General features: G+C 33.9%; 1 protein-coding gene across 2 annotated transcripts in view; it reads left to right on the plus strand.

Moving 5' to 3' along the window:
- The first annotated feature begins 238 nt into the window (after positions 1-238).
- The window catches only part of LOC118743295 (mitochondrial thiamine pyrophosphate carrier-like), a 97,133-nt gene continuing 80,823 nt past the window's right edge, over positions 239-16,548 (plus strand). The window contains exon 1 of one of the 2 annotated variants that reach the window (XM_036475876.1): positions 239-375. The gene's annotated coding sequence lies outside the window, so the exon portion shown is untranslated. The remainder of the gene's footprint in view (positions 376-16,548) is intronic. The other variant, XM_036475877.1, reaches the window with a different exon arrangement.

Below are 16,548 nucleotides of genomic sequence, written 5' to 3' on the forward strand. Positions count from 1 at the left end.
TATGTCAAGATAATAATAATATACTTACGCAAGTACACACTTGCTTTGCCACAACAAAAGCTTCAAGATGATTGTACGGGGCGTATGAGTGACTTTTTAAGTACACAGCTGTTGGAGTGCACTCGTTTGAGTAGATTTGTTTTTAGTTTTTTTTTTTTTGTGTTATGTATGGATGTGTTACGGTTGCTGCAACTTTAAAGCAAAGTCTAATTTGTTTTTGGTTTTCATTTCGCAGATGATCAAGACTTTAAAAGCTTAATAAATGCGGAGGCGAGCGGTTTGATATAAATACATATTTATATATGTATGGATAAAAATTTGCTGCGTACCTGCACACATAGATGAATGCTAAAGAAGGATAGTTCGTAAAAGTGGGTAAGTGTTTATAAAAATTATTTCTTGTATATAAAAAGTGATGTGCATCGTTTTAAAGGGGTCAAACGTTTACTGTGTTGTTTTTGTTCGAAAGCTTTAATGGCGGGAATAGAACAATATATTTTTGACCTTAATTTTCGAAGGTATATGATTAAAAAAGCCGAAATTAAAAATATGAAATTAATCTCAGTCTGCATTCAGGAGTTATAAATGGTCGTTTACTAACCCTCTCGGAACCATAAGCCCATAATTATTGCCAACAACTATTTATGGGTTTCGCAAGACGCGTTAATCGTCGTAAAATCTTAAGCTTAACATTGTTTTACGTAAAATAATGATTACAATGGATTTAGAGAATTTTTTACTACGCTGAAATATTTTTTAACGGATAAAAAATATATAATTAGCCCCACCTAAAACTAATTTAACCCTTATATTACATAAAAAAATCTTAAGCTTAACATTTCACGACGGTTACCACGTCTTGTGAATCCCCTTAATTGTAATTCAATGAGTTCTTACCAAATTAATTAATTCTGATGTCCGAATTATATACCGATTTTAAAAATAATTTTTTCATAAACGATTTTCATTCATTTATCTTCGCTTTATTCTAAGTTTTTTTTGTTAACAAAAATTAATTTATACCTACATTAAAAAGAAGTATTCCGATGGAAATAATTTGTATTATATTTTGTTTTTTTTTTGTAATGTTAATGTTTGTTCATAATTTGTTGAACATATTCTAAAAAAATCATTTTTATGACTTTGTTATTCTTAAATTTTCTTAACAAAAAAACTATTTACCCTTAAAAAACTTATTCCGCAAAAAATAATTTTCATTCTACAAAACTTTTTTCTAATGTTAATGTTTGTTCATATTTTGGTGATCATATTTAAAAAAAAAATCATTTTTATCACCTACTTATTCTTAAATTCTCTTAACAAAAATTTTATTTACCCTTAAATAAACTTATTCCGCAAAAAATTATTTTTATTTAACAAGTGTTTTTTCTGATGTTTAAGTGTGTCCTTATTTTGGTGAACATATTTTTTTCTAAGAAATATATTTTTTTTCAAAACCTTTTTTTTGCGTTTTTGGAAAATTTTGATTAAAATATTTTTTTTTCATCAATATTTCTACAAAAATGCGTTTTTATATTGCTTGGTAAATATTTCCTATATATTTTTTTCTTGAAAAATTGTTTCCCAAACTATTTATTTTCAAAACTATGTTTTCCGCTTATTGATAAAAATATTTTTTTTTTTAAATTTTATGATAAAAACAACCAGATCATAAACCGGGGAGTGAACCACTAAAAATTTACCCAATAGCGCTATGAGGGGATTAACTCTATGAAAAACATGTTTTCTTTGGTCCTAAAAAGGTTAAAGCCCATTACTAAAACGGAAGTTTTACAGCACAGAATACTCGGAATATTTTTATATGTCGAGGTTCTCAATATGTTTTGTTAAGTTTTAGTTACTAAAAAATTAGCAATGTGTTACTGAACGCTTTTAGTGTTAGCTACACTCTTGATAAAAGCAACTCAACATTTAATTCACTAAAATGTTTGGATTATGTGGCATCTCCAATAAAAAAAAATACATTTTGTCAAATAATTGGCAGCCTTATGTAGAAATATGGCCACCTAAAATTATTCTCAAATGCATTTCAGCGGTTACAGCGGCGGCGCTATTGCTCTTCAATAAATTCGCAAACATTTTTTCAAACAAATATTTGATGATTCTCATTCTCGTGTTTATAATTGACACTTTTACATCTGTATAGTCCATATTTATTGTATGCATATTTGATTAAGCTGCGAAACAAATAAATATCATGGCATATCAACAGCCGCCAGATGCATACATATGAATTCACATATACATTTGTATGTGTTTTTAAGTGCACACTGCCGCCGTTTTCTGTTTGCTGTTATTGACGCACCATGAATTTGCGCACGCTTTTTTTTTTAACTACATATTTTTACATTATTTTTTCCCTATGCCATTTGCTTCAATAAATTTTCTTTCCACTACAAAAACCAAATACCCACAACAACACACAATGGAGGTGTCAAGTATATTTGTGTGCAATGTGTATTGTTGTTATTGTTAATTTGACCATTGTTGGTTAGGTTATTGCATTTTTTATGCTCCCATTTCCAGCGGTCGCAAATACTCATAAATACACGTATTTATGTTTTATTTTTTTGAACTGTTGTGTGTAAAAAAAAAAATTGTTGATTGCTATATTCATTCATATTCATAGCGCTATTTCTATTTTATGCGCAGCTTTTTTTCATAATTCATATTTTAGAGCTCAATTTCATTTCATTCATGATTAAAAATACTGCAGCAATTTGTTTTTATTTATTTATATATTTAAGAATTGAAATTTGTATAAAAAGTTACTATTAATTTGAATGTGCATTTTGTGAAAAACGTGACACAATTTTTCCAGCTGCTCACTTCATGTTTCGCTTATCTTCTTCAAATATGAATGACATCATGAAAAATAAAATTAATTTAAATGGTTAATCGATACTCGGCTGACAAGCAAGCGGCATTGAGGGTATTATGAAATGAAGAGCTTTTAATTAAATTGTTGAAATTAATTGGTTAAGCTATATAGGCTGGTTTGCCACGAATTATGGTTCCCAACAAGGAGTGAACATCGCCAAAATAACGTAAGCCACATTTCTTTTCAAAATTCTCTTTTTGATGCAGAAATATTCCTAGAGCATCTGGATGCCTTTCTGCATCAAAAATAAAATTTTGAAAAAAAAATGCCGTGGAGTAGCCGCGAGAAAGACTCTTGATTAGATTTTTTTTCTTTGCTATGACTAACACAGCCCGTCCTCTCTAATAAAGCACGATTTAGCCAAAACGGAAATTTATTTTGCCTGCCAGTCAAAGACAGAGCAACTATGAACTTGTTAGAAATACAGTAATTTCACTAGCCACCATCGTTACAAAAATATTTGACGACATAAAGCGTTTTCGAAACATTATCTACGCGAAGTACTCGGAGAAAAATATGCTATGATTTATAGAGATCCTGATTAATTTTATTGAGTAAAATATATTTAAAAAAATATAGAGAAAATCTGTTTGGTTGCATCATTTAAAAATAAACACTTCTAAACTTTGTGAAATGCCTTCTTGAATTCTTTGAAAAGTACTTCTTCTCAATTGTATGTGATGTGATTGAATTAATTAACTTTATGAATGAAATTAATGAATTAATTTTAAATTCTATATGACGTGTAATTCATATTGTTGAATATGATCTCTGTGATCTCACAGACTTGCGTTTTTTTTTCATTTTATCTTTTTAGCTTTTAATTAGGTAACCTCATATATAAGTTGAGAGAAATCCTTCTTGATTTCATTGTACAGATAATCCAATTATCCAATTAGGATGAGATAATTTAAATTTTATTATTATAGTTGGAAATTTTATTTACATGGTTTTCGTGACGGTATAAAATAGATTTGTATAAAAAAATATCGAAAACAATTTGTTATGTAAGTCTATCGACCACAGCGTCATCTGTATTGAATCGGCAAGTAGACTGTGGGTATAAGCAATAAAATGTAACGATTTGTCTGAAATCTGTACACTTAGGGATCATTTTTTTATTAGGTTCGTAAAAGCGATATTTTTTCTTTGAGGAAGCTTGATTGAAAATGAACCATCCATTTCTGTTGAGAGACCAGATATACTACCATATATTTATATGAGCGTCCTACTATCTTTGGAGATTTTTCTCAACTTCATTCTTCTTTAGCAAGTGACGTAAGACAAAATACACGACCTAAATTTTCGGTTATGAAAATAGTATTTCTTCCTTACGTTAATTGAAATGAAGGTAATAAAAGCACAAACCCACATGAACATCTATCGCCTGTGTAAATTTAATTAAGTAATGCGTAATATTTTTGCACACTTCATACACATTATTTACGCAAAATCATGCCGGCGGTTATATTCAAAACATTATTACGATTTCCCTAAAAACATTGCACTGACTCGGAGCATGCTGCCAATTTTCCATTGTAAAATGTTTGAAAATTCAGTAGTAGTTTCGTAGCATTGCGCGTTGGTTATTTACTTTTCTGCAAATGCATTTTATTTATACAGTCAACAATCAGTGCATTATGACCGGTCGGATGTCGGTAGGTTGTGTGCAAAATGCATACAATTACATTTATGTATATGTGTACACATACATTTACACTATATATGTATGTACATATTTGCATGCAGATGCACCTGCTATCCATACACAACTACACATTACATTTACAAGGATGCTGGGGCGTCCTTCTACGTTGGCTTGCGAACTTTGGCTGTAGCTTTGCAAAATTGTTCGCAGGACTGTACTGTATTTAACTTGAACGCAAATTAAAATTGTTGTTGTCATTTTGTCATGTAAGTTCGCAACTGGTTGCTGGCATGTACTAAATATACAAGTGAATTTAGCACACGATGCTGCGTGCGGTAAACGCTATGCATTCACATTTGTATTTAAATTGACTATATTTGTGTATGCAATAAGCAGCGATTGACTGCTGTGGGCACCTAAAAGTATGCAACTACATTTGCGGTGTACGTAAATGTGTGAGATTGTACGGTTGTTTATTATTTCTCTGCTTTCTTATGCAGTAATTTGTTGAACACTGTGTTGCAAATGCGAAATGAGGGCACACGCGACGGTGTCAAGTGCGTATGTAAGTGTGTGCATAATAATTGTGGTATTTTTTAACCGACTTCCAAAAAAGGAGGAAGTTATCAGTTCGTCGGAATATTTGTTTTTTGTTTTTTTTTTTATGTATGTTACCGCATGACTTTGGACCACGTAAACCGATTTCGATAATTCTTTTTGCATCGGAAAGGTAGTGTATCAGAGGTGGTCCCACCTTAATCTGGTTTAGTTCCGATTGTTGGATCACGAAATATATATATATATATTTTTTTTAAGTCGTTTTTTTTTGCTAAAAATTACTTGTTTTAAATAACGGTTAACGGAGATAAGTTGTAATGCCTACTTGTATGCATTTAATTTTTTGGAGTTTTTACTTTTGTGCTGAATTTGTGTTTGCAATTGCGAATATGTGGGAAATGATCTTTGCGGCACATATTACTTAAATATTTACAAATTTCAAAAAGCAAAACAAAAACAATTTTGTCAAACATTTTTGTTTAAAAAAAAATGCAATATTATCATATAAATATGTATGCATGCGATAAACAGTTTTTTTTTAAATTATTAAAGTGGCAACTCTTTTAAATAAATGTCTCAATTAAAAATTAGCTTACATCTTTAATTTGAAAGCTTCATAAGTACGCTTAATAAAGCTACCTACGCCAAATATATTTAGTACAACAATTTGGTATACATACAAATAAAAAAATAATCGGATCAAATTTTTCTCATCACCTAAACATGTAAATTGGTATTTGTGCCTTTCGTTAACCTAAAAATGAAAATAAATAAAATCCCGCAAATCTGCAAATGCTCTTTTGTCTCGAATAAAAATTTAATTATTTTCAAACAATTTTGAATGCAAATTTCTACAAAGTAAATGAACCAGAAAATTGCACTAATTTGAATATCTGCTCCCCTCACACAACTGTACATCTGTAGGCCATTAAACACAGTTTTTCCGCCTTATAACTAACCCTTTTACGGTTACCAATTTACCCCTAAATCGTTTGATATTTTGAAATTTCTTAAATTTTCCATTTGCCTGCAGATATTTTCACACACTTGCAGCCTTAATTCCCAGCCGAGGTCAAAGAAAGCAAAGTGACGAATAAATTCAGGAGGAAAATCAACGCTGCTGGAGTAAATGAAATGAAAACTTCAATTAAAATTGTCCAGCATTGAGTGTCGGAAGTGTATGACACCACGAAGTTTACGCCTCGATTGGCTGCCACTGTTTTCCATACATACATACATACATATTAGTTTGTCTGGTTATTTTGCTTGCGGCTATGTCAACATGAATGAATTTGTGTTTGTTTTTTTTTTTTGCCCGTATGTATGAGTATGCGTGCATGGATATTCCGACTTCTCACTGCTATGTATATCGCTTTGACATTCCCAAAATTCAGAATATCCAAATTCATTGAATTCTGTTTTTCTTTTTATTGCCATACCTGTGTGTGCTTGAACATTCCTTGCACAGCGGTGATTTCGAATACATACATACGTATGCATGCATGTTTGTATGTACGCATGCATTTTCGCTTCAGTTTTCATTTTTCTTCTTCTTCTTTTTGCTATCTCAAACCCGCTGAGGTACTCTGTATTTCGTGGTTTAATTGAATTTTATTGCTTGAAATGCAGCTGCTACTTTCTTAAAATCAACAACAACAACAAAAACAATAGTTCGTTATCTCTCCGTCTAAAGTTGCGCTCGTTAAAGTGGTTTGTTGGTCCATTCATATCCACACATGCGTACGCACGTGTGTACAGTCGTCTTGTGCATTTGACATTTAAACGAATTTTTTGTTCCATTAAATTTTGTGCGAATTGCTTTTGGTGACCTCAAGACTGGAAAATTTCACGTTGAGTGTGAAATCGAAATGTGAGCATAGCTATTGTCCACAAAATCATACAATTCAATTCAATTACAGAATTTGAAAAGAGGGACTTTTTGTATTAAAATTTGTTTTGAGAAATTAGCGATTGCCTTCCCGAAGACAATAGAGTTTGAACTTATTAGGGGATTTGTTCGCACGTTTGGTGTCTCTCGTTCACTACGTTTGAAAAGTCACTCTAGAACTCTCCAATGGAGGCCCTTAATTCTTAGGGAGCAGTGTTGCCATTTTGGTGCTTTTGGAGATAGATTTAGCTCGTTATTTTTCCTATTCCCTTTTTCTGATAGCGCGGATTTGGTTTTACCTTACTAATTTTACCTTTAAGGAGAGCTGAGCATGAATCACGTAACTTTGAAACGATAGTCGTTCAAACGATACTGACAAAACGACGTCGTCAAAACACGACGTAGCCAAAACTAGAATCGAGTTGACGATATCACACAAACGGTCAAACAATTTTTGGTTTTCATGGAGCAAGACAATCTTGACACGATAGACGATTGTCGTCTTACGTGATTCATACCCTGGAAATAAAACTTTCCAGAAAAATTTTGCGAAAATATTTTTTCAATTCAAATATCTGAAATTACAGCCTGTAACCGTTTGTAAAGTATTTTTTATTCACTGTTATAAGTGCCATAGCAACGAATTCGAAATATATGCATCTTATTTTGGTTTTAAAACGATTTTTTTTTCAGCACTTAAACTTATAAAATTCGTTGTTTTTATTAAAATTGCCGAAAATGTAAAAACAACCTTACGTCAATAAATGCTCAACCTCAACAGAAATATGTAGCGCTTCATTTGAGCTACATAAGTACTATTAGTATTATTAGCTCTTTTTAGCTCCAAACGAAATTTTTCTCTGGCAACACTGTTGAATGTATTTTTTACGTCTAGCGTAAGAACCATTCCGCTATTGACTGCCAGCTCGATCGCGTCGGTTGTAGAGTTCTTTTTTGGAGAGTGGTTTTAAGGGTCTACGCTAGTCGAGAGATCTAAGATATCGGCCGATATAGCTACCTTGCATTCCCGAAGCTTCAGCAGCTCAACCACTCTGCTCATTTTCCGCAACTCAGGGATGATAAAAATGACTGAAAATAATCAAAATAAGTGCCACTGAAAGAACTGTCAATCAAATTAATTACTTGCATTCATGCCACATAGTAAAAAAAATAATTTCCCAATTTTACGGCTTCTTATTATTATTATTTTTTTTGGCAATGCACTTTGTAATTTGTTCAATTTGACAGTAATATAGTTGCCAAGCTGCCGAGTTACCGCATCCAGAGTATGCAAAGAGCAATGTGACACACCGCAAAAGCCACAAAATTGAATTGATTGCGAAAGTTGAACGATGCTGCAACAAAGGCTGCACGCATACCAGTACACCTACACACACACACACACTCACGTGAACACAAGCTTGCAAAAGGGCACGCAACTTGATCGCAAATGCGGAAGGAATTCTGCGGGAGTGCTGCTTGCAAGCCAGGCATGGTGGGTATGAGTAAATACCTATGTACATATGTATGTATGTATGCAGGTGTGGTTGTGTGATTGCTTGTGGCAGAGCTTTTGGGCTGCATTATTGCGTACGACAGCTGTGTGTGCTGCTTATTAAAATGCAATTTGACAGTTACTAACACACTCACGCACATATATGTATGTATGTATAGCTATGCATGTACATTAGGGTGGTCCTTAAATGTAGGAAGCAAGTTTTTACATCGGATTTCCTTAGCCCAAATCCCTACGTCGATGATTTTGTAGTCGAAGATATTGCATATATGTACATGTTGGTCCCGATTGGATAAGGTTAAGGCGTGTCGCACACGGGTCAAAGTTCAGATTACCATATCGAGCCCTAACTGCCAAAAAAACGTAAGCGACATTATTTTCAAAAATTTTCTTTTTGATGTAGAAATGCCCCTGGAGCATCAAGATGCAATTCTGCATCAAAAAGAAAATTTTGGAAAAAATGTCGCTTACGTTTTTTTGGCGGTTAAGGCTCGATATGAAGACGTCTTAACCGACTACAATCGGGATCAAAATATATATGTGATATCTTCGATTATGGTAGTATCGATTGTGGGTATTAGATGAAAAAATAATAATTTAAATTTTACGAGTCTCTATAGAGGAATCTGTACTTTGCCCCCTGTGCGACACGCCTTAACCATCTCCAATCGGGTCCACAATTTATACGAGATATCTGTGACCTTGATATTCCCGATTGAGGAGGTAAGACCTGAAAAATCGTTAATTTGATTTTTTTTAGGACCACCCTAATGTACATAGGTGCGTGCATGTGTATATGGGAGGCAAAAGTTTTGAATTTTTCTTATACAAATGTCTCAGGTAACGTATACGCACTGGCTGACGCAATGGTGTATGCATTTGTATACATACAGCTACAATGCTCGATGTACTCGTATGTACTTATATGCATATATACTTGTGTATACATACATACATACATTATGTCCTTGCAGTTGTGCTGTGCTGCCACCCATATACAGTCGCATGCAATTCTGCAACTGCTGCGTCTGGAGTACAACTGCGTGGTGCCACAAATGCTTGGCATGCTGCTAGCACAATTCTATCACACTCACTACCTACGACGACGTGCATATATTCATAAATATGTATATGTATGTATGTACATTGGTATGCATTGGAGTGCTTACTACTTTCAACTTGCTGCTTTTCCCATTGCTTTTTAATGCGATTTAATTTTTCAATATTTGTGTCGCAAAGTGCAGTGTCAGGCGTATGCAGAATTACGCATTTTATCACAAACATACGTTTGCCGGCTATACGTTATCAAGTACATACATATGTATGTATATATGTATGTTGGTAAGCGTGTCACCTCTTTGCTTCACGTTAAACTCATTTACTCATTATGAACGCATGCTGGCGTGGAATTTGTACCTGTGCTTGAGCTGATATATTGGGTGTGCATATTCGGCTTCATACTTGTATACATATCTACATACATACTTACATACTCACCTACTTATATAGGCCATAGATTCGTGCAGAGTGCAGCTTACTGCACTAATCGAAAACTGTTTGCCGAAGCCATTGACAAAATTAAAATGAACACTTATACAATCAATAAATGTGTGTGCGTGTATATATGTACATAAATACATACATACATATGTATGTTTAAACGTAAGCAAGTATAAAGAAAGTGTGTCGATACTTTTGGTGCAGCAGTTGAGTGGCTTGTCACGGGCGTTTCAAATTTGTCAATATGCTAAATTAATGTTCATGGCTATATACATATATATGTATGTACGTACATAATTTTTGATTATACCGCAAGTGCGTGGTGCGTGCTTGGAAGCTTGGAAGCGAAAGTTCTGATCGTACGTAAATATTTATTTCGGCAATTGCTGAAGGCTGCTGAAGAAGTGCTACAGTAAAGTTAACCAAAATTTATGGATAAATGCAGAATCAGCGTTTGCAAGAAATCGAAGACAGTTTGATAAGTCAGTGACTTTAATACGCCAATTTAAAGGCAACACTCATCTATTAGTAGGTGATTAACTCAGTGCAAAGGGAGGACCAAAAGCAATTTATTTACACACACAAAAAATTTATTCAATCAAAAATTTTTGGCTAAGCGCTCTGGTCAATGGTAACCAGCAGTTACCACCTGTGCATGGCTTTAATTTATTTGGCTTTAATTTATTAAGGAAATATTAAATTCATGCCTGATTACCTTTTTCAAGGAATACAATTCGGGTCTTGAAGGAAAGCCTATCGCAGCCTTTTTTAAAAAATGTTTTAAACGACGCAGATACTCGCGTTATTTGAACCCCTGCAAAGGATATTTTTGCTCAAACCAACATGCATCTACCAAGTAATCTACTCCAGCTCAGATGAGTAGAACCATTGTTGAAATGATTAGGACTGATAAACATTTTCGATAATAAAATTTTAAAGTTTTAAAATATTCGGTAATGTGAAGAATGAGAATAAGGACAGGTCTCCTATATGGATAAAGTTGAATGATTATGTTTCGGAATTTCCGCCGCAAGTTCATAGAACCTGCGATACGTCTCTCCTGAGAGGCTCGTCTTGCCACAATTTATTTTGCTCTCGCATTTCATATCCGGACAACTTTTTATTTGCTCCCAAAATTTTTTTGTCGGAGAGGGTGCTAGAGTACGGTTGACCGTTCAGCTCGACACATTTAATTTTTTTTCTAAAGCAAACAGCTGAATCAGTTGTAGTTAGGCTATTCCCATTGAGCAACGTAAGCAATTAACATGGCAACCTTCATTTGAGTGAGGGGCGTTTAAATAAAAGGAGTTGAAGAGTCCGGTATGCGCTTTAAGACTTCCTAATTTGCTTATTTTTAATATGTATGTTTTATAAAAAACACTAAGTGATACTTGAAGCAGGTTATTTGGAACAAATCACTGCCTTTCTTACGTAAAGTGGCAACTTGAGAGCGTTTTGACAAGCAGATATGCTGAAAGCAGCAAGAGGGTTTTAACTAAAGTAAATTTGTTACGTAAATGCATGCATACTAATACTACGGAAAACCAAATATGTACATACATATATGTATATATGGGGCGTTCCATACCAAAATGGACGGGGTTCATACTTCATGTGTTTGATTTGTTTCAAGTTTTTAGGGTTGATTGATAAACATAAATAATAAATAAATATGAGATGTGAGCTTGATTAATACATTTTTAAAAACTTAATAGCACAAAAACAAAAACAAATCGAAAAAATTTGAAAAAATCACACATACACACATCAAATTCTCTAGGCAAAAAAATATGTTGCAAGAAAAAAAAAATTTTGTATACAGGTTTTTTGATAAAAAAAAATTTTTTTTTGAAAATATGTGATCTTAAAAAAAAACAATTTGAGTTATGCATTTTTTTTAACACCGAAGTTGAGTAAAATGAGTACATACATTACAAATTAAAAATTTTTTTTTTTGTAAATTTGTAATGTATGTACTCATTTTACTCAACTTCGGTGTAAAAAAAATTCATAACTCAAATTGTTGTAGAGTGCATCCCGTAATAATATACTTAAATATTGCGCAATACTCAGAACTACCATTGTGATTTTTTTAAATTTTTTTTGAGATGGCATATTTTCAAAAACTAATAAAAAAAAAAAAAAATTGTATGTGAAAAATTTTTCGAGAAAAAGAAGTTTAATATATTCCTTTTTAATGAGAATTTTGATGTGTGTATGTGCGATTTTTTCAAATTTTTTTCCTCGCCCCGTTCTCGAGATATTTGGAAAACTATTAATCGATTTGTTTTGTATTGTAAAGTTTTAAAAATTTAGTAATCATATTTATTTTTATTTATGTGTATCAAACCCCGTTCATTTTGGTATGGAAAGCCCCATATACATTTGGGTATCTATGTAGAACTACGCCACCTACTGAAACAAACGTACAACTTTAATTCGCAAAATTTAGATCAGCCACTCATTCTCCGCTGCAAAAAGTTATGGGCTACAAGTTTTCATCTGAAACATTTGTTGTTGTTTTCCAAAATGTTACATCAGTGTGAGTATGTATGTATGCATGTAGTGCATGGAAGCCATCATAAAAGTTAAGTGCATGCACGTACATATGTACACACATATATATAAATCGGCACTCATACACTTTTGAACATTTTGGCACACATGTTTTGCGTTAAGTGTTGACTTGACATCGAACAAGTTAAAAATTCGAGTGAAAAATAAAATGAGAGTAATGCAAAGAGTATTGGACGGGGGTATGGTTGAACAAGAGAGTGTAAAATCAGCGACTACGACAGGCGCAATTCATTATGTATACCAGTGTAAGTATGTTTATAGATACATACTATAGATAGGCGCCTAATATCGCGACCCGCGGGACTCACGTTAAAGCCACTGTCGATAAAACTGCAGCCTTCGCAAATTCAGAAAATCTTCCTTTAAAACATTGTATGAAGTGTAAACTTTTTTATGTTTTATTGAGAGGAAGATGCGAGATCTTAAATTTTTTTAATATATAAAATTTATTTGAAAGACATGTGAATTATTTTTAGTGATAGATTTCGAGACCCACGGTACCAGCGGTACAATGTTGAAAAACGTCGCGAGGCGCGGGATCGGGATTGAATATGTATTAAGTCCCGTGTCCACATCTAATACAAGCATATATGTACATAACAAACATACATACATATGCATGCATAATATTTTGCTTGTATCATAATTTAGTGCTGTGTTGTTTGTAGCTTTTTGTTTGTTTGTATGCCCATATGAGTGCATACTCGCATCGTTCTTGTACTTGTTAGTTCGATTCTTTTTACAACGGTTTTTTTTTTTTTCTACTAAACAAACATTTGAACACTTGCGTGTAAAGTGGCCTCACCAATCGCACAGTCTTAAGTGAGTGTGTTTTGCATTGGCCTATAAGTGTTTGTCGTCAAACAAGTGCTCGATGTTTGTTGTTGGATGTGTGTGTGTGTGTTGTACGTACTGCAATATGTTGCACGTCATAGTTGTTGTGACACTTTTGTTCCCAATTGAAGCCTGCTGGACGATAAAGTTTTCGTTTTGAACTTTTTTTTTCTACAAATCAGCAACTTAACGAGCGCCACGGCCATGCTTAAAGAAACTCAATGATTTACATTTGCTTTATTTTCTATTTAGTTTTACCTTTGTCTTACTACTTCTTATGATGGTTGCTTTAGCTAAAATCGTCCTAAGGTTTGGGTTGTCTGAGAGGCTCTCGATAGAGTATGGATATTGCCATTATCAGTTTACGAAAGTTGACTTGGACGCTGACCTTGAAATGCATCTTCCCAACAGAAGTGTCAGAGAACTGTATATACTAGTTGTAGGCGGTAAAGAACTTCAGATCGTTACTAATGTCTCCAAAATGAACATTAGATCAGCATATAGCGTCCTTTCTCGAAAGCTTTCTTTGAAATAGCGGCGGGGCTGATAAGCATAGTCAGTCGTCATTTTCATTTAAACTCGTCTTTCCCGTAAACAGTCAGTCAAGCTGCGATCAAGGACCTTTGGTCGGTAGCAATTGACACGGTATGCATTCAAGAATGCCAAAAACCCTACAATCTTTGCACATTTCAGCATATAATTCATCCCTGCAGAATATAGTACCTAGTATTCCGGGAAATAGCAAAGCAGACGACTGCGTGAAAAATGGATTTGAAATAGATTACGGGAAATGGGTCAAGGCATACAGCCTCCCTTTTTAAGCTTAGTATTTTTCTAACGAAGTTCAATAGACAAGCACAAAAATTGCAACCAAATGAATGCCGCATAATTGGGGACCAGAGTTTGATAACTTTTGTGAAAGTCTTATGCAAGGAAATTTTCAAAAAGAACTTTTTAGTGTTGGGTTAGTTTGGGTTAGCTTGGCTGAACCCTGAGATCTCACATAGACCATTAACTCTTAGTCATATTTAATAAATTTTTTGGTGAGTTTTCAATATTTGTTAGTTCGTTCGTCTGTCAAGGTAGGTGCCATAGGAAGCGTACCTTTAGAGCAACCCTTGTCACATCACATGCGTTATTCATGCTGTGTCAGTTCAGTATTACCTTCAGTAAACGTCCCAACTTGCAATTAGCAACCCAGCCTTCTAAGTGTTTGAGTAATGTTGGTGGCCTTTGCACTATAAGGTTAAAGCGTGATCTGGCTGTCTTGCAAGATGCTAAAGTTTCCCACAAGGATTTCACCTTCAACGTCATAGCCACGTCTTATTCTATTCTTAAATAATTGAGGGGCGCGATTTCCAGTGGAAAGTTTATCAGGGTTTCGGTCGTCATTACATTCCGCTCATTCTATGCATACTGGTCGGCAGATAATTAGAAGCACATTTATTTTTTTTAATTAATTTTTTCTTTATTAGTTTTTAATTATTTGTTATGTTTGCAAACGTATACTACAACGAAAACCATATAACTCAAAATTTCAAACTTTCTACAATAAAAAAAAAAAATTCGACAAATGTAAACAAATGTTCATTGAAAATTTCAGGTTTTTTTAAATTTTGGTATAGTAAAATGCAACTCTGAAGTTGCTAAATATATTACGGCAATTTTTACCAATTTTTTAATGCTTTAGAGTTCAAAATTCACTTATTTTGTATGTACGTATGTATGTATGCGCACACATATGTATGCGTATGTGATTGCACTTGAAGGGATGCGTTTAAAATACTGTCAACAGTTATTTTAGAGAATAAATGAAAGCATAAACAAAGGCGCTCATGCATAGCATATTTCCGTGTGTGTGTCGATTAACATAATCATAAGTACATAAATATTTTCACACTAACACACATTCAGTACAAACTACATAAAAGCCATAAACAATGACTCATAACAATTGAAATATGTAATGGCATAACAGTGAAATTATGTACATTTAAGCTTGTCTGTCAAAATTACGTAATCATGTAGGCTATAAATGTCTAATTATGCGCTTATGAACCCAGTAAGAAAATTATGTAGCAAATACTTATCGTTTTCCTACGATTTAATTAATATCTCTGAGCTCGTATAATCCACCAGCACTTGCCAAATGTAGCGGCCGGCACCCACAGCGTCTGCCAGTCAAACAACCAGCTTTCCAGCAGCAGCCCTCCCTGCACACAATTCCTTACAAGCTTATCCAGACAGCAGCCCGCTTCGGTGGCATAAACATAAATGAAACATGCAACATGACGTGCTTCTTATTACCCGGAAAATTCATATATTTATTTGTATGTTTGTATTATGTGGCTGGATGTGTTAACATAAGCTTTTCATGTACCCACTTGTTCTTGCTTATGCTGTGATTGCGTTACGCAAACATTGATGAATGAATGTTTTCACCGAAAATTTATGCTCTTTACCCTCACTCGCTTTCACTTTTTCATTCGTGAATCTGCTTCCTTCTTCGCATCACCACTCTGCTCATTTCTTTCCCATCTCCGCCCCTTCTAGTGCATCCATTCCATTGCTTTAACTTTTCATCTGTTGGTCGTAAACGTTAGTAACCTCATCTTGTTCGCGCTTTCCTCATCTTATTCCCACTTTACGTAATAAATAGTTAATGAGCTTGGTCTTCCCTTTGCTGGTCTGTATATTAAATAGTCATTCTTAGCCTGCTTATGCGTACGTACACTGAGGGGAAAAAATATTAAAATCAAATAGAAACGTAATTGATCTTACTATAAACGTCAACGAAAGTACTGTATATTGGTAAATATTCAATTCAATTACGCGCATATTAAAATGACCGCGTTCGTACTGAAAAAGCATCCGTGAAGTGAATAATCAAGACAAAATCTAAAAAAAAAAATGTATTTGCATGTTGCCTGTAGTGGAATTCGAACCCGACCATCTCCGGATATCAACAACTTGTGGCAAGCATCTTTGCGCACTCAGCTACACCCCGACATATAAATTGGCTTTCAAATGTTGAATATCCATCAACACCACAGCACGCGATTTGTACTATGTATGTATGTGTGTGTTGTCACCGCTCTCAGAGCGGCGCTCTGCATGCTTGGGGT

Source organism: Rhagoletis pomonella, unplaced genomic scaffold (genome assembly GCF_013731165.1).
Source record: "Rhagoletis pomonella isolate Grant_MI unplaced genomic scaffold, Rhpom_1.0 Rhpom_scaffold_00007, whole genome shotgun sequence".
Classification (NCBI taxonomy): domain Eukaryota; kingdom Metazoa; phylum Arthropoda; class Insecta; order Diptera; family Tephritidae; genus Rhagoletis; species Rhagoletis pomonella.